At 57.5% G+C, this 21,561-nt stretch overlaps 1 protein-coding gene and 1 long non-coding RNA gene across 3 annotated transcripts in view; one reads left to right on the top strand and one right to left on the bottom strand.

Moving 5' to 3' along the window:
• Positions 1-16,800, bottom strand: part of ST3GAL4 (ST3 beta-galactoside alpha-2,3-sialyltransferase 4) — a 35,026-nt gene extending 18,226 nt beyond the window's left edge. The window contains exons 1-2 of one of the 2 annotated variants that reach the window (XM_036099307.2): positions 16,624-16,800; positions 9,048-9,134 (exon numbers count right to left, since the gene is read on the bottom strand). The gene's annotated coding sequence lies outside the window, so the exon portion shown is untranslated. The remainder of the gene's footprint in view (positions 1-9,047; positions 9,135-16,623) is intronic. The other variant, XM_036099306.2, reaches the window with a different exon arrangement.
• Positions 16,801-17,069: 269 nt separating this feature from the next.
• LOC118540223 (uncharacterized) lies at positions 17,070-20,632 on the top strand. Its single transcript, XR_013442547.1, has 2 exons — positions 17,070-17,228; positions 17,431-20,632. It is a non-coding gene; the product is annotated as an uncharacterized LOC118540223 (long non-coding RNA).
• The last annotated feature ends 929 nt before the right edge of the window (positions 20,633-21,561 follow it).

A 21,561-nucleotide genomic window follows, 5' to 3' on the forward strand; every position in this document is an offset into this window, starting at 1 on the left:
AGAAGGTAGCAGATGTTTTGTAAACATCTGACACACAAGTAATAAGACGAGATTAAACATGTATTACACCCTTATTAATCACTAAAATGTACAGTGCACTTACCATGTGGGATACCAGGAGGATCCCCACCCCATTGCCATTGCTTTGGGGACCAGATAAGTCACTGCTGTGGGGGGCTCTCTGTGCACCATGGAATGTTTAGCAGTATCTTTGACCTCTACCCACTAGATGCCAGTAGGAACCCCAGTCCCCGGTTGTGACAACCAAATTGTCTCCAGACATTACCAAATGCTGAGAACTACTCTGCTAGACACTTTTAAGGGCTGTCCAAGTATGATCTCAACCCTGTGAGTTAAACACGATCACGACCTCCATTGTAGAGACAGGGACACAGTGTATAAGAAGGGTCAGCAACTTCCTAGGGATGTCGAGCCAGTGAGGACAAGACTGGGACTTGGGCTGCTTAGCTCCAGAGCCCACATGCCTGACCCCTAAGCCCCTACTGCCTCAACAGCCCTCCTGTGAAGGAATGGCTCCCTACACTCCACGATCCCTCGAATGTCCACCTGCGGCCCTTAGGAGCAAGTAAAGGAAATCAGCCCTCTATCAGATCCAAGTCCTTCGAATATTTACAGCAGCTACAAAGAGCCTCCCATGCTCCTTCTCTGGCAGCTTCCTCATGGGACACAGTCTCTATCCACCGCCATAGCCCGGGGCTCCTCTAGAAGCCCTCCAGCATGCTTCAGATGCATGCAACTGTAGCCACAGGATTAGTACTGCCTTCCATCTGGACACCAGACTTCCAGGAATGCTGGCTAAGGCTGCGCTCACTTATCACATCACACCCCTGGCACGAGACTCAAATCCTTCAGCTGGTGGTAAGCCAGGCCTCCTGGACCCTGAACTTGGGTGGCTACCCTGTCCAACCGAAGAGAAGGACTGTATGACACCTGTTTACGCACATTTCCCCTTAGGAATCTAGGGTCATGTCTCCTCCTGTCAAGATGGGTGAATCTCAGTGGTGCCAGCTGGCCCCCGCGGTTCCTCCCAGGTCGGAGTCTGCTGCTAATATTCCAGAGAGCACTCGAGCTGCACTGCGAAGTTAATGCAGCTAATATAATCGCTAGGTAAGGCAAGATGATGACACAGGCCACTGGGGTCATGGAGGGCTATAACCTACTTTAATCGCTCATTCTTGGGTGGAGATGGCCAGCTAATGGCAATTCTCCAGAACAGATCAGTCACCTACATCACTTCTCAGCTCAAAAACCCTCCATGGGCTCCTGTGTACTCAGAGAGACTGAGGCTGGATATCTCTTCGTTCATTTCTTTATTCACCTTCGTTACCTGCCATCAAAAATTCCATGCACACCCAACATTTTGGATCCCCCTCCCGGGCTCGTAAAGATTTTTTTGTTGTTTTGTTCGCTGCCGCACCACCGATGTCTAGAATAGCGACTGGCGTGCAATAGGCTCTCCATACAAATTCACTGAATTAATAAATGGGTCTATTCGTCAGGGACGTCGTTGGAGCAAGAGAGGAAGAGGCAGTAACAGTGAGTCTGACACTCCGGCCCAACCGCTGGCTGGACACAGCATGCCCAGTGGGGAGGGACACAGCATGCCCAGTGGGGAGGGACACAGCATGCCCAGTGGGGAGGGACACAGCATGCCCAGTGGGCAGGCCTTGGCCCCAGCTCACGTGAGACAGCAGAAGGCTGAGTAATCGGCCAACCGCCTCAAGGCCCACGAGTGGGCAGATGGGGCGGTCTGTCTGGCCGTCCAAGCTTGGAGGGAAAGGGGCCTGAGAGGTTTCCCACGGAAGCACAGAAGGTTCTCTGTTCCCCACCCTTGGGGTCCACAGGCTGCCCCGCCATCAGACACCCTGACCAGCCCAGCACTGCAGCCTCCTGGATAGAAACGCTGTACCATCCACTTTATCAGCTGCCAGTCACAAGACACCAGAGGAAACCACTTGAAAATCCTACTTCTGGTGTCGGTCTGGGGAGGGGGGCGGGCAGAGGCTTTGAATTCCATTCTCCGGGTGCGAAAGCTGAAGCTGTGTGACCGGGTAGAGAACCAACCAGTATGGACTCAGAGCTAGGATAAGAAAAGGAAACATCTGGTGGGACTGCGGACCTGCCGCAGGGTCCCAGGCAGGCGCTTCGGGGCAGGCTTCCCTCCCCAGACCTCCCACCCAGGAGCCACTGAATTTGGCCCCAGGGAGCCAAAGCTAAAGGCACGACCAGGGCTGGGGCTTGAACTCAGGTCACCACCAATATGGCCAGTCCCCTCCCTCCTCTGGCCTCCAGATGCCTCTTCTGAAAACAGCGACAGCACCAGCCCTGCCCCGTCCCACACGGTGGCCCCCAGCCAACTGTGGCTGTGGAGTCCTTGCCACGTGGCTGGTCCACACCGAGGTTTGTTGTAAGGGGGAAGCATACACTGGATTTCAAACACTTAGTTTAAAAAAAAAGTGAACTGTCACCTTAAGAATTATTCATATTGATCACACACTGCAATAATATTTTGGCTATACTGGGTTAAAATATTAAAATGTATTTCACCTCCTTATTTGTAGTTTTTAAAAATGTGGGTAACAACATTTTTTAAGATTTTTATTTATTTATTTATTTTAAGGATTTTATTTATTAATTTGATAGAGAGAGAGCACAAGCAGGGGAGCAGCAGAGGGAGAGGGAGAAGCAGGCTCCCCATTGAGGAGGGAGCCCGACGTGGGGCTCGATCCCAGGACCCTGAGCCCAAGGCAGATGCTTAACTGACGGAGCCACCCAGGCACCCCATAAAATTTTATTTCTTTTAAGTAATCTCAGCACCCAACGTGGGGCTCAAACTCACGACCTCGAGTCAAGGGTGGCATGCTCTTCCAACTGAGCCAGCCAGGCGCCCCTAACTTAACATTTTGTAAGATTTGAAATTACAGATGTGGCTTGCATTTGGGGTTCCCGTTGCATTCCTATCGGACAGCGCTGGACCAGGCCATGCCTGAGATCGGACAGGAAGCTCTCGTAGAGACTTGAAGCTGCACTCGCTTCCTGGACTCCATCTCAGGGAGGCTAACTCAGGGCGTCTGGGATGCCTGCGGAGGGCCCCGGTCATTCTGAGGGACAGCCACAGTGAGCACTGTCCCAAGGTCTCAAGTGCGGCAGAGCTGAGACTCCACTCTTCCCTGCATCCGCCCCCCTCCTCCCGGGTGGTCAGCGTTCTGCGTGTAGAGACACAGTTCAAGGTGACATTGTCACCTGACACGCTGACCCAATCTCCACTCTGCCCACACCCAACCTCGTCCTGACCCTGGCAACTTGCCCCAGTGCCCGTGCAGAACCGGCCTCTCAGCTATCCCTCGCACACACACCTGCCCTGGGCCCACGCGGATGGCCACGTCTGGGCTGGCAAGCAGGTCAGAAGAAACTGTCTCCCCTGGCCAAGAGCTGTGCCTGGGGGACTGGCCACTGGACCTGAACCCTGCCTCTGCCGCTTAGAACCCCTAAGCCTTCATCTCCCAATCTGTAGAATGGAGGTAAGGAGCCCCTACCACGAGTTTCGTTGTGCCGGTTAACAAGATAACGAAGAAAAGACACATGGGAAATGCTCCGTGAACGGTAATTATTAGCCACACTCCTTCTTTGTGTGCTAAGTGGAATCCAAAAGCTGCAGCTATCTGGAATGTGGGGTGGATTAAAACATCATTTAAGAAACAGTGTGTTTTAGTCAGTCTGTTCCGTGACCAAAAGCAAAGAAATAAACACTGAACCTTACGAGATGCACAAATGACTATCCATTGAACTGAGAAAGTCCTGGGTGACCGCTGAGTCTCCCCCCCCGCCTCCTAAACACGCCCTCCCCTCCCCAAAGGTAAGGATTTTAGCTTGCATGCCCCCTCCACTCCCCAACCCCCATTTGAGAATGGAGGCGGGACTGAAGGTGGGGGGTTGGTCAGTGCCAACAATGTGACATCTGAGTCCTTGTCTGGGCAGGGGTTGACTGAAGTGTAAATGGTGGGGGATCTGGAATCACAAGCCCAGATCTCCCTCCCTGGCTTCCCTTGTCCTGGCCACTCTCCCTTCCATGCTGCCCCCAACACAGGGTCCCAGACTACCCAACCAGGAATCTCCTCTCTACCCCCACACTCGCCTCCTTACCCCATCTTATTTCCTTTGTAGCAATGACACCACACCATCTCATGTACTCATGAATCCGTGCACCCCGAGAAAGCAGGACTTCGTATGGCCCACAGTATCTCCACCACCAAATTTAATACCTGTTGCATGGTAGGTCATTGACAAATACTGAAATGAACGGATGTCTAAATGAATGAGCAAATGAGCAGAACAAGTGTGGACAGAACGTTTCATCAAGTTAAAGCATCCCAGACCCTTATTTTGTGAAGACCTGAGCACCCGAGGCGCCAGGGGCTTGCTAGAGGTTCGGCTTGGGAGCCCGCAGAGCCACCAAGTGCCACACCTTTTGCTAAACACACGTGGCTATGCCCACAAGCAAACCCTTATCACCGAGAAGGCGTGGTTTCTGAAGAAGTGGCTATCACCACCTTTGACTCCCCTGAATCACTACCAGCTTCAGGGCTACGGGACCATGCAACGAGCTGCTATCAACCAACAAAGCAGGTGTGGTCCCAGGTGAGCTCCAGGCTTGAAGATGCCGTATTACCCAGGAAACCTCACGTCCTCCTTATTTTTCCCCAAGAGGGCCAGCCTGAGCCAAAACCCCAGCCACCCCTCCCCAGACCCCCAAGCACCTTCGGCATCCTGGAGGCAGAGGAAAGGGGTCTGGACACAAACCCAACGTCCGACCCAGCCTCTGCAGTCACAGGCCGGGCGTCCCTGGACAAGGTCCTACATCTCTTGGGGCCTCAGATTCCTCCTCTGTGAAATGCAGGTCACGAGGGCAAGTTCTGGGAGGTGTGTGAGCCTCGAAAGCCATCCTGAGATTGAAAGCCTGGAGCCGTAGTACAGGCCAGGCCGACACCGGGCACTCGGCAAACAGAAGCTGCAGGGACCCCAGTGCATGGCAGCTCCTCTCCAGCCAAGGTTTCTCCATCCCAGCAAAGGGTGGGGTCCACTGCTATAACCACAACCGTGCTCCCCCCTCCTCCTGGCTGCTGGGCCCATCGCACACACGACACAGGACGCACGCGGCTGCCCAGGGACAGGGGGAGACACTGCCACCGAGACTCTGCCCCGCACTAAACTCGGGCCCCGTGTACTGGCCAGACTCTAGGTGCATTGCTGGGGTGTGAGGAGCATAGGGTGGGAGGGAGAGAGCAGGCCTCACCGGAGAAGCGCCCTCTCTCTGTCTCCCTGGGTACATCATGTCCTTGAGATGGTGCCCAGGCCCCTGCTCAGTTCCACCTGATAGCCATCCCAAAGGGATCCAGATGGGCCCCCTCCACTGGCCAACACCCCCTCTCCGCAGCAGCTCCAGAAGCAGTTATTTCCTCCTCACTTATTTCCAGAGGGACGTTCCCTCTGCTGGTTGTCCCCTCTCTAGGGCAGGTGCTCCTCAAGTCCCCAAGCAGGGACAGTGCAGGGCCATGCTCAGTCCTGGGACCTCGAGGGAGGTGAATACAATCCCAGCTCTGGCCCAAGCATGGCGGCTCTCAGCAAGGCTGTTCTGGAGCATCTGGAACAGCAGGGAGACCTCTCACCCCCGGCGATGCACGCTGCCCCACAATGGCGGTTTGGGCACAGGGAGGTTTTGGGGTGTCCGCAGGGGAGAACCCACTCTTGAATTCCCAGTAGGAGCCCGAGAGAGTCAGAGGAGCTGAGGGTGGGGCCCGGGGACAGAGGAGGTGCTGCGTGTATATGCTGAGATGGACGGCGTAGCACCTGGCGCGGGGGCCCTGAAGGAGAGATGCGACCAAGGAGACGGAAAATCAAGACTCCCATTTCGTGCAGTAGGCTGTCCCCTGGGAAGGGCGAAGCCAGTAAGACGGGCCCTTTTAAGATTGGTTCACATCAGTAAGACCTTCAATGAACCAACTCTCCTCCAAGAAAAAGGTTGGCGATGAGGTAAGGGGAGGGCTGGCTAGCATTCTAGGTGCTGCTGGGGAAGGTGCTGACCCTGCGGGGGAAGCAGTAGTCGTCAGGGCAGAGCCCGGAGCAGAGCAGGTAGGAACGCTGGCTGGAGGGCTGACTGATGTTATCAGAGGTCATCCAGGCCCACCTCTGCCCCCGGAGCTCCCCCCGGAGCTCCCCCACAGGGTAAACATGCAGCCAATCGGTCTGAGTGCCCACAGCCCACAGCCCAGAGCCAGGAGGCACCAGGAAGACACTCTGAACCTCCTTTCAAGTCCACCCCGAGCTCTAGTCCGTGGGGCCCTCCCATGTCAAACACCTACAAACGCATCTCTACAAAAGCACACGGCTCTCTGCTCAAACACAGGCACGTCCAAACCCAACACTGGAAACACACAGGAATGTAGTGACCCCTATCCACACACGCACACAGCCCTCATTCCTTCTCCTTCCCGCCCCATCCCCCCGACATACAGCTTCTGAGGTCTGCTGGGCCCCCTCGGCCGGGGCGCTCTCTTCCCCCATCCTGTGGCAGGGGGCCCTGCCCAGCCGGCTTCGGCTTCAACTTCAGCTCCTGCTCCAGCCCGTTTGTTTGTCAGGCTGCAGGTCCCTGGAGCTATCAGCCAGCGAGCAGGAGCTTCCAGAGGAGCGGGGAGTGGCTAAGCCAGCCCTCCAGGGATCCCTTCACCTCTTAAAGTTGGGTAAAGAGAAACCCTGGACTCCTGGCCCTCAGCCGGGCCAAGCCCAGCTCCCATGCTCAGAGGTACTCGGGGAGGTGAGACTCGGGGAGGGGGGCTGCAGGGAAGCAACTGGGAGGAAGATTCACAGCCTCGTAAGGATGTCCCCAGAGGGGCTGGGGAGTGTCCCGGGGCAGCCTGGGACCTCGGTCACTCATGGGCCAGAGGGAGCTGCCCCACTGGAGGGCACCCCCACCTGGCACCCTCACTCACCATCCTCCTGGCCTGGCCTCTTTGCTTGGGCACCTAACCCTGATCCCTCGGAGAGGGACTGTCCTCCTGGCCCACCCACCCCCACGCACACAAATGGGGAAACTCCTAGGCCCTCCCCTAGTCATCCCCCTGCCCCGCTCAGGCCCTTCTCGTCTCCAGCCCTGAGGCATTAGCAATTTCAGGATCATCCCAGACCTGGGGGTGGTGGTGGGAGGGCAAGGCACAAGGTGCTCAGGGCCTGGGGACTGAGGATTCCAGAGTCTAGGGCTCGTTCAGCAGGTTTGGGCTTCGCCCACACCACCTCTCCACCCAGCTACGGCTCAGGTCCTATAGGATACCTCCTGGGCAGACACCCTAAATCTAACTGAGGGCGGTGCCAGGGGTCAAGCCAAGTGCCAGAGCGCCCAAAATCTGGAGCCTTGCCAACAGATCCTCCCCCAGGCCTTTTAGGAGTCTTCCTTGTTTTCAGGTTCGAAGAATACAGCCCTGTTAATCCACGGCAACCTGGGGTCAAGCACTGCCCTTAGGGCCAAATGGAATCCAGAGGCTTTTTTCAAGGAAGCCTGGTGCCAGAAAAGGACTCGGGGAAACTGAGGCCCAGGGAAGACGCAGACCCTGAGAAAACCCAGGAGACCACGCAGCCACGGGGGCCTAGGCCCCACCTGAAGTCCCCACGGGTCCTCCTGCCCTCTTCCAAGGATCTGTTTTCTCCTGCCCAGGAGCGGGCAGGATCAGGGCCCTGAGACAAGGTACCTCCCACCCCCAAGCCTGGCCGGCTCACCTGGCCTTCCCCGCCTGTCAGTCCAGCTGTTCCGGCAAGAGAACATTTTCTTTTCACTCTATTTGGACAGCTGCAGGGATAGTGATGGTGGGAAGAGAATGTCTGATTACTGAGAGAGGGGGCAGGGCAGCGACAGGGCCACAGGGCCTCCGACGGAGCGAGCAGAGGGCTGGAGCTGGGGGGAGGTCCTGGGTGGGAGGCAAGGCGAGGGAGCCAGGTGGGGCCTGGAGCAGCCCAACAGGGTACCTATGGGGAATGGCTGCCATTCACAAAGAGGGTGGCAAGAGGGGCTCTGGAGCCTGGCCTTGGGCCTGGAGTAGTGAATGGAAGCCCAAGAGCAAAGGAAAAGAATGACTCCCTTCTTTATGGAAAGTGCTCAGCTACAGGGTGGGGCTAGGGGTGGCCCCTCCAGCCCAGCCCCAAACCCTTCCTCTCAGACACAGCCCCAGCTCCTCCTCAGCCGGTCTGGGGCTGGTGGGTGGGGCTCAAGGAGAGGAAGAGGACGCATCAAGTGGGCAAAAGTCAGAAGACCCAGAGACCCAGCTCCTTCCCACTCCAGGAGGCGGCAAGCAGAATTGTGGGGTCAAGACACACACGTTTCCTCCTCTCTCTCCTTCCCAGTGGTCTGTCTCTCATTCCCCTTCCCCCTCCTCCCTGTCCCCGTCCCCTTTCCTGCCATCCTGTCCTGGTGTCTCCCTGTCCCCATCTCCACCTCCTCCTGCCTGCCTCCCCCCAACTCCCCACCCTCGGGTTATGTAAGGGGCCTGAGAACAACACAGACGGAGCTTTGTTGTCAAACCAAATCCATACGGAGCCGGAATCGGCCAACGCAGCTGTTCCCCATTCCGTCCGCCTTGGCAGAGTTGAGACGCTGGGCAGGAAGCCCCCACACGCCTCCATTTTGGGAGGTGGGGGGCAAACGCTGGCCCGAGGGCCCCCAGGCAGCTAAATGGGTGGCCAGAGATCAGTCATTCTTGCGTGGGACCACAGCAGGGGGCCAGCTGGCCCTCAAGACAGAACAGAGCCCCGTGCAAAGCCAGGGTCACGAGGACCACAGAGAGGAGAGCTCTGGGCTAGAAGCAGGCCTAGAAGGGGGGACACAGACTCACACAGGCCCACCCGTGTTCTTGTCCACACACGGATGCCTGCCCAGGCTCTCTCTCTCCTGCACAACCCACGCACACACTCATCCACACACTTACAGTGCACATACACACACACACACCCCGGCCCAAGCACCACACACCGTATGTGCTCACCTGAAAGGTGTCTGAACAGAAATCTCCTCCCTGCTCTGACCAGCCTCCTCCATCCCAGCAGGTCCCTCCCGGGAAAGGGCCAGAGCTCTGGAGAGAGGAGGGCGGAGGGCAGAGGTCAGAAGCCAGAGAAGCTCCACCAGCCAGCTCATCTTTGGAGACCCTCAGGCTCCCGGACGAGGTCCCACCTTCCTGCCCAGGAGGATGTCCAGGCAGGTGAGTGAGGGCCCAGGGAGCTGAGTTGAAGTTCACTTTGAGTCTACTTTGCGCCGGCACTGTCCCTTCCCCAAGCCCAGCTGCTGGGAGAACCATGTCCCTCGAAAACGCTGGAGCTGCCAACAACGGCAGGGGCTCCGGAGCCTCCACTGGCAGGGTGCCTCCCCGGCCCCGGAAGTCCAGCCGCCATGTCAGGACCACTCGGATGTTGAGGCACAGGGGGCACGGGGGACACCGGATGACAAGAGTGGAAAGAAGAGGCGTCAGACACGAAGGGAGAGGGAGGAAGAGGGAAGAAAGGAAGGCAGAAAACAATCAGATAAAGAAAAAAATGGGCGCCTGGGTGGCTCAGTCGTTAAGCATCTGCCTTCGGCTCAGGTCATGATCCCAGGGTCCTGGGATCGAGCCCCGCAGGGGCTTGAGCTCTCCGCGGGGAGCCTGCCTCTCCCTCCCCCACTCCCCCTGCTTGTGTTCCTTCTCTCACTGTCTTTCTCTCTGTCAAATAAATAAATAAAATCTTTTAAAAAAGAGGAAAAAAAGGACCAAGGAACGGACCAGCAGAGAAGGGGGACAGTGATGTGGGGAGCAGGGTCCACACAGCCCGGGAGGACGGGCTCCCCCTCTCCAAGAACACACTCTACCCTGCCAGGCCCGGGCTAGCGTCCCCCGAGGACAGGGCCAGTCCAGGAGAAGCAGGATGGCGGTGGACGTTTCCAGAGCGCGTCCTAGCGCACCTAGTCCTCCATCAGTCCTGATCGGCCATGCTCCCCGGGGGTGTAGCCCCGCCCGTCCTGGTTTTTGGGGACTGGATGACGTCAAGACCTCAGAGAAAGGAATGAGTTGGGGGCAGGGGGTGGACGAAGGGGCAGAGGGACCCAGGGTCACTCCTGCCTGTGGGGAGGAGAGGCTCGGGGCCCTTGAACAGCAAGTTACCTTTTTGAGGCTCAACTTCCTCATTTGCAAAAAGAAATCGTTACAGAGCAGGTACTGTGTGCCATCCCGGTGCCAGGTGCTAGGACACCGCGGGGAGGAAGGCAGTCGCCGGTCCTGCCCTACGGTGACCTCTGCGGCCGCTCTCAACCTGCAAATGTTTACCTCCCCTGGGCCTCCCAAACCTGTGAGGTGGGGCCGATGCCATGAGCCCAATTCACAGACGTGCTGAGCGAGCATAACGACCTGACACCTGCCCGAGGTCACAGACCTGGGAGCAGACGGAGAGGAGACAAAGGGTGCCATGAGCAGTGGCTCCTGCCCGGCCACCTGCCCCTGGCCGCCGGGCCCGCCGTCAGACACTCTTCAGCATCTGGGCCGAAGACTCCGCACACTGGGATGTCACTGGAAATGCTCTCTCGTTCAGAAGCGTGGGCTCCTGGGAGGAGGAACCCGAGGGCCCGAGGCCAGGCAGCCGGGAAAGGAGCCCAGCAGGACACCTCCAGCACTCCCCCCAGAGCACGGCTCCCCGCCCCCCCTGGCCCCGCCTGCGGCAAGAGTGGGACCCGAGGGGCAGTGGGGGCGCGCGGGGGGAGGTGGCAGCGTGCTGGGCAGTCCGGCAGGCTTCCGAGAGCAGAGCCTCGGGTTGGATGCTGAAGGACACTTGCCATTTAGGACGGTGGTCACCAATGGCACCCAAGCCATGGGGAGGGGGGGCAGACAGAGCAAAGAGGAGGAGATGAGAACACACGCGGCATGCTACTGGGAAAATAAAAGTCCTGATGGGGTCGAATGGGTGGGCAGGGGGGTTCAAGTAAAACTCTATAAAGCCCAGAAACCCTCTGTCCTACTTCCAAATGAAATTTTATGTGGAAGGCCAATATGGAAAAGGCATCGAAGTGCGGTTGTTTGGGTTGAAGCAAGAACAGGGGTGAACCCCACCTCCTGAGTGGACACCAGAGAGGGACTCCGCCCCTGGGGGCACCTCTCTTGGCCCCAAATGGGAGGAGAGGACCGATGTCAGGACAAGAGGGGAGATGAGGACCAGTCTGTGCAGGGACCTCAAGTTCGGGCTGAGGAGGGGAGACAGGAGCGGGAACGGGACCAGCTGCACCCAGGGTGGGTGGAATGAGGAGCAGGCCCTCCTCAGGGGGCAGACTCCTGCCCATCCCTACCTGGGGCTCCTACCTGGGGCTCCTGCTTGCCTCTCCAGCTCATGGAGAGACCCAGGGGGAAGCAAGGCAGCAAGCTGCCAGGCCAGGCCCTTCTCTGACAGACAGCTCACCTTTCCAAAGGGCAGCTTTCTTCCTTTGCCTCAGGAAAAGGAGGAAGGAAAGCAGGAACACAATGAAGACAAAGAAAACCCAAGGTACATCTTCCATTCATTCATCAAACAAATATTTACCGAGCACTTATTATTTGCTATGCATCATTCCAGCCATGAAAAATACAGCAGTGAACAAGATAGGTTCCTGGAGCTTACACTAAAATCCTAAAATCTTGGGGGAGAAAATACCTTAAAAGTTTTCAAACCTGCTCCACACCACCAACGTGCCCCGCCTATGCTTGCATCTCCTTTGGACTGTCCCTGTCAAGGTCACCGGTCTCTGCCTAAACATCTTCGACGATGGGGAACGTGCCCCCTCCACAGGCAGAAGCATGCTCCCGAAATCTCCAGCTGGCCCCACTGAGGACCCTGCTGGCATCCCTCCCCACCCGGCCTCGGCAGAGCCTGGGGCAGGGGAGTCAACAGAGCATCAGATGCACTGTGAGAATGTGCAGGTTTGATTGTATATCAACACAAAACAGAAGGAGGCCTCGCTAGTTCTGCTCGTTCTGAGCCAATGACCTGGGACCAAAGGAAACAAGCAGGCCCCATGCTCACCTGTCCAGAGCTCCCAGGTCCCTCAGCCTCTGCCGCCAGCACTGCCCTGCTGGCTTCCCTCCCAGAAGCCTCCGGCAGTGGTCCCCAGGGCGTGCCCTCGCTGGCCCCCACTTCTCTCCTGCTGTCCCTTCCAACCAGGCCTCCCTCCCCCAGACCGGAGCCACCTGCAAGGGGGCGGGTGGGGGGGGCTGCTGGCAAGGCAGAAGGGAAGCTCACCCCGAGGACTGAGAGCTGCTCTTGGAGAAGCCAGGCCAGGACGGGTGTCAAGGAGGACCCGGAAGCAAAGGTGCTCCTGCCTGGCAGGGATCTGGGGATGCCAGGTCCTGGACCCTGGAAGCAGCCACGTTGGCCCAGGTCCCCGAGCTCTGGGACCTGTAGGGGCCTTCCCCTTCCCCACGTGTCACCACGGTGGGCGGCTGAGGCCTTGCAGCCCTGTGGGCGGCAGCCGGGGAGCCGCATTTCCAAAGGAATACAAGCCGGCGGGCTGGCCAGATGGAAGCAATTACGGGGGGAATCGGGAGAGGTGGGGGCCAGGAGGGGCGAGGAGGGAGAGAGGAGAGCCCTGCCCCACCTGACCACAGAGGGCTGACAAGCAAAGCGCCTGCACTCCAGGCAAGGGTGCTGCGACGTGCGGGGCGACATGTGGGGTTCGGGTCAGCACCAAGAGCTCTGGGCTGGCAGGCTGAGGTTGTGGTCTGCCCTGTCACCGACGCACTGTGGCCTTGAGCCAAGTCCTTCACACCTCTGAGCCTCTTCAGAGACCAAAGGACGGAAAAGGAGCTTCGGGGGGCAGTGGAGAGCTCAACTGAAAAGTGCAGGTTTCCAAAGCAGGCCTAGATACAAGTCCCCGCTCGGCTGCTTAGGAGCTGTGACCTTGGCCAAAGTTTCAACTTCCAGAGCCTCCATTTCTTCATTGATAAATGGGCTGAATGAAAGGTGTGCGTGAGGCTTATGCAAAGGGATGGAAATAAGTGCACAGCACGCCTTTTTTTTTTTTTCTTGTTAAGCTTATCGGGCCAGACTTCTAAGAAATGCTTGATAGATACATGGTAAGTACTTGTGTTATTTGCTAAGTCTTTTTTATTGCAAGGACAGGTGTTTACAGAGGCTGCACGGGCAGAGGACACAGGGCAGATGGTGGACACAAGGAACGTTGCTACAGCCCCTGGAACCCACCCCCTGCAGGAGGGTTTGGATCCAAGGCAGAAACAGCAATGTGCGGGGCCAGCACTCTGCAAACGGGTCCCTGTCCTCTCCAGCCACCACCATCCTCCCCACCCCACCCGGGGAAGCCAGATCCGGGAGCCCCTGACCCACTGGGCTGGGCTGCAGAGGGAAAGTCCAGGCAGGAAGAAGGAACCGTCCTACCACACGAGGACAGCTGCTTCTAGGCTTCTGCAGCCCTGCCTTGCCACACTCGAGGCCCAGGTAGACACTGAGGGCTTCTCCAGGCCTGCACCTGCCCTCGGCCCTAGCAGCAGCCCCTCCTCCATGCTGGGCAGAAGCCGGGGCCTCAGATTCTAGAGTCGGCCCAGAATCTTTCTACAGGACAGCTCTGCAGGGCTGGGGTGGGCAGAGAGAGAGTCAGGAGCTCCTGGTCCCAGGTTAGGGGCCAAGACCAGAAGAAAACCTGCAGTTCTAGACGCTTGAAGGTCCTTCTCACCCTGGAAAGCAACCGACCCCACGCAACCCGTTGGCAGAGCTCAGCCCCGTGCTGGGCTCGGGGGCCCCAATCGGAAGCCCCGTGGCACGTGGCTGGGGCCCAGGCATCATGTACACTGCGCTCGCACTTGCAGCTACATCCAACCACTCCCCCATCTACAGCATCGTGTCACACACACACACATACATCGGGAATGCGGGAGAGGTCAGGGGTGATTCTGAGGCCGGGGCTGGCCAGCAGCCCACCCAGGGGCCCTCTGAACACTCACACAGCAGTGCTGAGCGCCTCTGGGAAGGGAGCCCTGAAGGACAGAGGGAAACAAAGGACCACAGCCTCCATCCTTTTCTGCCTGCTCTCATCCTTTTCTGGAGGCAACCAGAGTTTCAGGTCAAGGTTCCAGACCCTGAGAAGGAAGGAGGGCCCAGGGTGGGGGCCGGGGGGAGGGGTGAGGGAAGGCCCAGATAGCTGCTGCAGGGGGGAAATGTCTCACCACAGGGCAGCTGAGGAGTCGGCATGAGGGAGCAAGTTCTAGAAGTTTTCTGGGGGCCCTCCCCTCACTACCTGATCACCCCCCTCTCCAGAGCCCAGGGTCCATCTCCAGGGGCTCGGGAGCTCAGCTAGGTTCTCGTGCCTGCCTTGATCCCCATCTGCAGACCTGGCCCTCAGCCTCTGGAATGTTCTGTGACACTGATCTGGAGGGTCCCTTTCAGGAGGCTGGAGCTCTCCCTCCCCTGTGGGCTAGAACCATTCTGTATTATTCTAAGGTAGAGTGACCCCTTCCCCCAGACAGAAAGTGTGAACCATTCTGAGAGGGGGAATTCATAACACCACTGGGGCAGCCTCTCTGAGGTGAGACCCAGAGAATGTGCCCAGATAGGGTCCGAGGGGGCCCCCAATGTAGGGCAGATGCCAGGCCAGCATGGGGTAACTACAGAATGACCACAGGTGAGGCTGGAACAGAGAAAGGGGGTCCTTTCTTTGCTCCTGCTGGGGACTTCCCCCGGATTTGTTACAATTCCAGAAAGGATCAGATTCTTGGTTCTACCCAGAAAACTGGATCCTTAAAGGGCTGGGAGGGTAAAGGGGCCAAACAAATCTGTTTCTGAGGAGTGGGGAGTGAGTCACTGCTTTGGGTAGAGAAGGGGGTGAGGGAGAGAAGGGAAGGCAGCCTAGAAGGCGCAGAGGGCTTCCGCGGCCCTGGTCTCTGCTCCCAGGAAAGAGGGTCCCTGCTGTCCAGAGCTACAGACGCCATGTTAGCCCACAGTCCCGGCAGGTGATTCTGACTTCCCCTTCCTCAATTCTTCCAGCTATGCTCCCCTCCTAACCCCCTCAACTTGGGCTGGGGAGAGGACGGGGGACTGGCCCCAACTCCTAGCTCTCTTGCAACCCTTGATGAAACCCAGGGCCCACTGGACAGCCGAAGATCTCCCACCCAGCGCAGTGATGCTGAGGGACGGCACAGAGAATACTCAGTGGAGACAGGAGCAGAGCAAGGTCAGAGCGCCACCTGGGCCCAGGCCCACCCGCTCCCAGCAAAGAGAAAAGATTACCCACAGGGTAATTTCTAGCCCCCCCCCAACAGCAGGCGCCTCCCAGGCACCCTCTCTGGAATTAGGGGGCAGCTCTGGAGGGTAAGTAAGAGTGTGGAGTGTGGAAGGAACATCACTAGCAGTACTTACATGCCTCTTCCTTTGTGCAGGTACCTTTCAGAGCACTTCACACATATCAACGTATTTAAAATCACCCTGGCAAATACCACGGCCACGGCCACGGCCCCGGCCCCGGCCCGGAGGTGGCCACTCAGGAGAGAGCAGCATCGGCTTGTGCCTCGTGTGACAAGCTAGCCCGCACCAGGCCCCGCTCCCAAGGTTCTGCGAAGTCAGAAGTCAGCCTGAACTTGGCTTCCTGGCTGGGTCTCCCTCCAGTGGTGGAAAGCACACCCTTCCCTGAGGAGCCTGTGGGGGTGCCAGCCTGTGGGTGGCCATGAGGTCAGACAAGCACAGCTGAGCACCTGAACACTGCCTACACCACCCCCCACGCCCAGCCTTCCAGAAGGAGCCCCCTAAGCCAGGCCCTCAGGACCGGGTCTGTGGAACAGGGGAAGCAGCAGCAGTGGATCAGGCCTCCGATGGCCCAGACGGAGCTCACCCCCAAGACTGGCAATGGAGGGGGCAGTTACCGCAGACACGTTGGCAACTGTGGGCGGCCCAGAAGGTGCCTGCCGGCAAGGGCTCCCAGGCGGCAGCCCGCGCCCACAGCGGGGCCCGGGGGTCCTGTCGCATCTATACCCCACCCTCACCCCAACCCCATCCCTTCCCACTGTCCACCACCCCGGCAACTCTGAGGCACAGGGGCCTAGGCCCAAAGGCCCCCACGACCGGGACCTGGTATCCCGGGCACCGCCTGCCTGCAGCTAGCAACTCCCACCTTTGGGCTCTGCTTAGCGACCTTGGGACTCCTGCACACGACGGACCCAGCAAAGCCTGTCACCTCTAGCCAAGCCAGCCCACCGATCTCCTGGACTCGATGGGGGCGGTTGTGCGAGACAGCAGGGCTCAGAGGATGCTGAAGGTGGGGACGCCTCTTGAGCGGGGGCGCAGGGGTGGGGGCTAGAAACTTTCCGGAGAAGAGGACCATCCGGGTGGCTCACTCCAAGGGAGTGAAGAGCACCGGCTTCCCGCGAAAATCTGGTCCAGAGAAAGGGATCCCCGGGCCGTGGCCGCCCCACCCCGGCCAACCCCGTGCTGCGCCCACGTGCCGGGCCGACCACCTCCCCCGGCCGCGGCGACGCGGGGCGAGGTGGGGGGGAGGACCAGACAGCCGGGCCCCCGCGGCGCTCCCGCCCTCCCCCCGGACCTCACGGGGACCGGCCGCCGCGTACTCACCCTCGCGGGTGGAGCGGGGCGGGGCACGACACTTTCGCGCACAGCTCCGATCCGCTAGGCGCACGGGCTGGCGGCGCGGCGCTGGCGCGGCGGCTCCGCTCGGCCGGGTCCCTGTCCCGGGCGCGGGGCCGGCCTGGGAGCGGACAAGTCCGCCTGCGGGGAGGCGGGGGCCCGGGCCCGGGCGGGGGGCGGGGAAGGGGCCGGACACGCTTGCGCACACGGCCCGGGAGCCGACTCCGGGGAGCGGGCGGGCTGGCGGAGGAAGGGCGGGGAGGCGGAGGAAGGGCTGGGGCGCTGCCGCGTGCGGGCGGGGCTGACGCCCGCCGGCCTGGGACGCTGTGGGAGCCGTGGAGGCCCGGGGGGGGGGGAGGGGGGGAGAGGCCGGCGGCGGGGCCCGGGAGCTGGGGCGCGCGGGGCGGGCGCGGAAGGGCGGAAGGGGAGGCCGGATGGGGTGAGGGTAGAGCCCGGGCGGGCGCCGCCTGTGAGTGGCGCCAGGATGGATGTGCCCAGCGCAGCCTCCGCGCACTCTCCTGGGAACAATGAGACCCAACAAAGGGTTCTCGGCTCTCCCACGTGGTGAACCGCGTCCTTCGTTGCTCGGCAAAGTGAGGCACGGAAGGGGGAGGGCCTTGTTTCGGGAGCCCACCCCCCCCCCCAGGGCCCCGCGGCCAGGTGCCCTGGACCTGGACCTGGACCTCTCCTCTGCCCTCGTCTGCACCTGCAGCTCCCAGACTGCTCCCTCTGCCGCCCCTCTTCTGCACACCGATTTTGGCCTTGAGAAAGCGTCTCAGTTTCTGTTCCTTACAGAAGGCACCAGGCACGCTGTCTCCAGGGGAAACCCCATCAGGCTCCTGACCCTTCTTCCTTGGGCTCAGACATCCCCCATCAAGCCTGGAAACCGCGCAGGCCCAGAAACCACAGTCCAGAAATTACCCCCCAGGAAACCCCCAGCGCCCGAGGCACTCTCTTTCATAGGTGAGTGGTTCTTCCATAGGTGAGCCGTGTTTACTGAGCCCCTAGTGGGAACAGCCTGGTGCTGGAGGGTCTGGAGGCTCCCAGGAAAGTCTAAGACCTGGTCCCTGTCTCCAGGAAGTTTACCCAGAGAGAAGGCTCAAGACAGGAAGTGACTAAGTGTAAGGTGTTGGTAACCGACAGTAAGTGCGAAGGGGGTTCAGAGAATGAAGATGAAACTGGAGGGCTTGTTTGTTGAGAACAGATACCTTAGGAGGCTCTGCAGGAGCAAAGTGGAGAAGGCTTGGGTGAACAGAGCCAGCCTCCAAGTTCTTCCACAGGTGACTGTTCCCTTCTAAATCACACCTTGCACTGACAGATCCTTTCTGCATCCCACCAATGTCTAACTTAGTTATGTTTGAATGGGGCCGTTGGCCTGGTCCATCAAGCATTCAGTCAACAAAGGCTTACTGCATTTAGCTCCAGGCCTAAACTAAGCTTAGCTAGGTAGAAAGAAGCCAGTGACTAAAGTCCGTGCCCTGAGCGAGTCAAGGGGGAAAGGGGGATATTGTCCCTGGTTCACAGGCAGGAAAACTGGCCCAAAGAGAGTCAACAGGTGCCCAAAGCACCAAGGTGAGTCTGGCCAAGCTGAACTGAGCATCGACCCAGCTTCTAAACTTTGCTGACCCTTTGATGAACTAGATCTAAACACGGTTTGCCGTTCTTGCCATGAGCCATGTAAACGTCACTCTGCCAGAGAACAGAACTGAAGGGCCAGCTCTCACTCCCGGAGACCTGACTCCCAAATCTACCTCTGTCACTACATTGCTTTAGTTTTCTTACTAGAAAAAAAATGGAAATAACTGTGTTTAGTCAAAGTTACTGTTGGTATTAAATTAGGCAGTGGACTGAAACTTGGCTCTGGAAGTATAATGTGCATGTAAGTGTGCGTTATCTTATGCAGGTGGCATCCCTTCTTGAGCCTATAGAAGTAGTCAGATCTCCTCCCCTCCCCGCCCCCCAGGGCTTATCCCAGGTTACTGGGCGCCCAGAAGCTAACTGTAATTCTGACTCCTCCCCTCAGGCCGCAGTGTGCTTACTCATGATCTTTCCCCTTCGGTTTCTTAATGGCACAACCAGATGCTTAGCTAGCTGCCTGGAAGCCATATGATCAGTGGGGCAGGAGGGAAGCAATTCTGGGGCCTTTTGGGCCCTGGGCGAGGGGTTCTGGAGCCATCTGAGCACCACCCAGCTCCTTGACCCCTTGCAGGACACTGCAGGTTGCTCAGCAAGAGGCAATGTGATGAAGCCAGCAGGGGTTTGGCTCCTTGGGACTGTTCTTCCCGTAAGCTAGCTGCGCCAAGGACAGGACAAGACAACCTAAGGAGCCGCCGTCTGGGTCCTGGTCCCGTTTGGAGCCGTGCTGCTTCCGTTCCTTTTTCCTCTGCCTCCCTTGACCTCTCTGGTTCTGTCTCCACGGTGGAGGAAGTGGGGCAACCAGACGGGCCTCAGGGCCAGAGGGAAGGGGCAGGTGCTTGTCGGGGAAGCCGTGGCCCCGGAGGCTCCTCCTTGGCAGGCGGTGGGTGTGGGTAGGAGGCCCGGAGCCGCTCGACAAATGTGCCTCACAGGCTTCTGGCTCCTACCAGAACGCTGCACATGTGCCACGTTAGCATCCTGCCCACCAGGAGGAGGGAACAGCAAGATGCTGTGTGAGGAAGAAATAAACCCAATCCAGCATCTCAGACGCTTTTAAAAATAGCAACTCTGGGAGGGTATTTCAGCTCCTATTTTTATCAGATTTATATGGCTGGACCATAGAGCTGAACTGTTCCCAGGGTTCTCAATAGCAAGCAGGGGACATCACTGTTGTAGTCTTAGAAACCTGCCGCTAGGCCAAGGCATTCCAGGAACCTTTAAGCTGGAGGAGATCCCAAGAAGTCATTGCGTGCAGCCCTTGCCTCTTCTTGGGGCCACAGTCAATTAACCACAGACAGTTTATGGCTTGCTTTTTTGCTTAAGAGTGTCTTGGTTTCTGTGCCTCCACACTGCATAATCTAGGATTTCACAGCCCTTCTAATCAGAAGTTCTTTTTAATATATAGCCCAAATATCTCTGGTTATATCCTTCTCACAGTAGAAACAAAGCTAACGTTTACCCAGTGACGACTAGGTCCGAAAAAGGCTCGTCTTTAATCCCCACAAAACCCTTCATGGTGGGCACTCATCATTCCTAATTTGGAAGCAGTTAGGTAACTTGCCCACGATCATACCTGGGGGATGGTGCAGATTCTACGCCAAAGCCCCGGACCACACTGCCTCCCAGACATTTGTCCTTCGCTTGGACTTTCATTTCTGCATCATGGTCCTGAAGGACGAACTGGCCAGTGTTATCATTGTGCACGTGTGTGTCATGCCAGAGCTTGGCTGTAGATCCCAGCGTGCTGAGCCATGGTCCCCCGGACTGCCTGGCCTCTGCTTGTCAAGCGTAGCCTAGAAATTTGCCTTCTCTTTGCATTTGCCTTCTCACAGCCCCCTCTGCTTTATTTGAAGGCATTCACCACTCTTGTAATTACTTTGTAATTAATGCCTGTGTTCCTCACTAAATCATAAGCTCCATGTGAGCTCTAGCTCCAGATTCTTACTTAAAAAAAAAAAAAAAAAAGTCGGGAAGATGTGCAAAACGTGGGCATTGAATTGAAACACTTTAAACGGATTCAGTCCCTGCTTATTTTTTAAGTGGTTAAAACATGGTAACTTCAAGTCTGTGTAGATTTCAGAATCCAGTATCATTTCACTAATAATAGCACTAGAACAAACACAGGGTTGCCAACATTTATTTTGCTGAGTGAGGATATTTTAAAAACAACTACCACCAATGACTACCATCTTCTTTAAAAAAGGACATTTTAACATCATATATACATGTTTGGAATGAAGATTTTCGTCCTTTCTGAGAAGGAAGAGTTGGCCGACCTACATTAGTCGATTCAGAAAGAAAAGAGATATACTAAAATGTTTTGGATATGGAAGTGTTACAAGAGAAACAATTTCAAATATTACTTTGTATGTAGATGTGTCTCGATTTGTTTCTCAGTACGGGGCTCTGTGTTCAGCTTACATGTCCCATTTGTTCCGAAATGTTATTTTTCTCCGTGTCATGAAGGAATGTTGACAAATCCAGGACACTCAGCAATTTTGCTCTGTGAGGAAACTTTTGGGCAAAACGAAAGGAGCCAAGGAACAATAGCAGTCATTCTTCCTTCCTTCTCTAGCCACGCCGAGGAGATAGTGGGCCAAGTACTGGGGGCTGACAGCCAGTTGTGGACATGTCCAGGATTTTCCCGGGGAGGGTGATATCTCCCCTGCTCCAGCAGGGCAGGGACACAGGCACGCACGGGGAGGGCACGCAATCAAACACAGAAGACTTTCTTTGCAGCACACAGGACAGATGTATCATGCTGCCAGAGAGGGGCCGGCGTTTGCTAGCTGGTTAAGGTGGGGTCGAGGGACCCTGGATCTTGCTCAGGAAGCTTTCTCCGGGGAGGCAGGATGTGGGGTTCTTCAAAGTGACATCCAGAGGAAAGCTAGGGCAGGGGCGCCTGGGTGGTGTGGTCAGTTGAGCAGCCGACTCTTGGTTTCCGCTCAGGTCATGATCTCAGGGTCATGAGCTCGAGCCTCGTGCTGGGCTCTGAGCTCAGTGCGGAGTCGGCTTGGGATTCTCTCTCCCTCTCCCTCTGCCCCTCCCACTCATGCCCTCTCTCTTTCTCATCTCTCTAAAATAAATAAATAAAAATCTTAAAAAAAAAAAAAAAAGAGGAAAGCTAGGGCCGAGAGGGGTAGGTAGCTCTCACTCTGTATCCCCTGGACTGAGAAGCAGGAGACCTCGATTGAGTGGAGCTCCTTTACTTGAGAGGAAAGCCCTTGCTCGGGAGGTGACCCAGTTGCTGTGACCTGCTCCAGGCCCACGGGGCCTGTGGTGGAGGCAGCT

This window comes from Halichoerus grypus, chromosome 11, assembly GCF_964656455.1.
Source record: "Halichoerus grypus chromosome 11, mHalGry1.hap1.1, whole genome shotgun sequence".
Taxonomy (NCBI): domain Eukaryota; kingdom Metazoa; phylum Chordata; class Mammalia; order Carnivora; family Phocidae; genus Halichoerus; species Halichoerus grypus.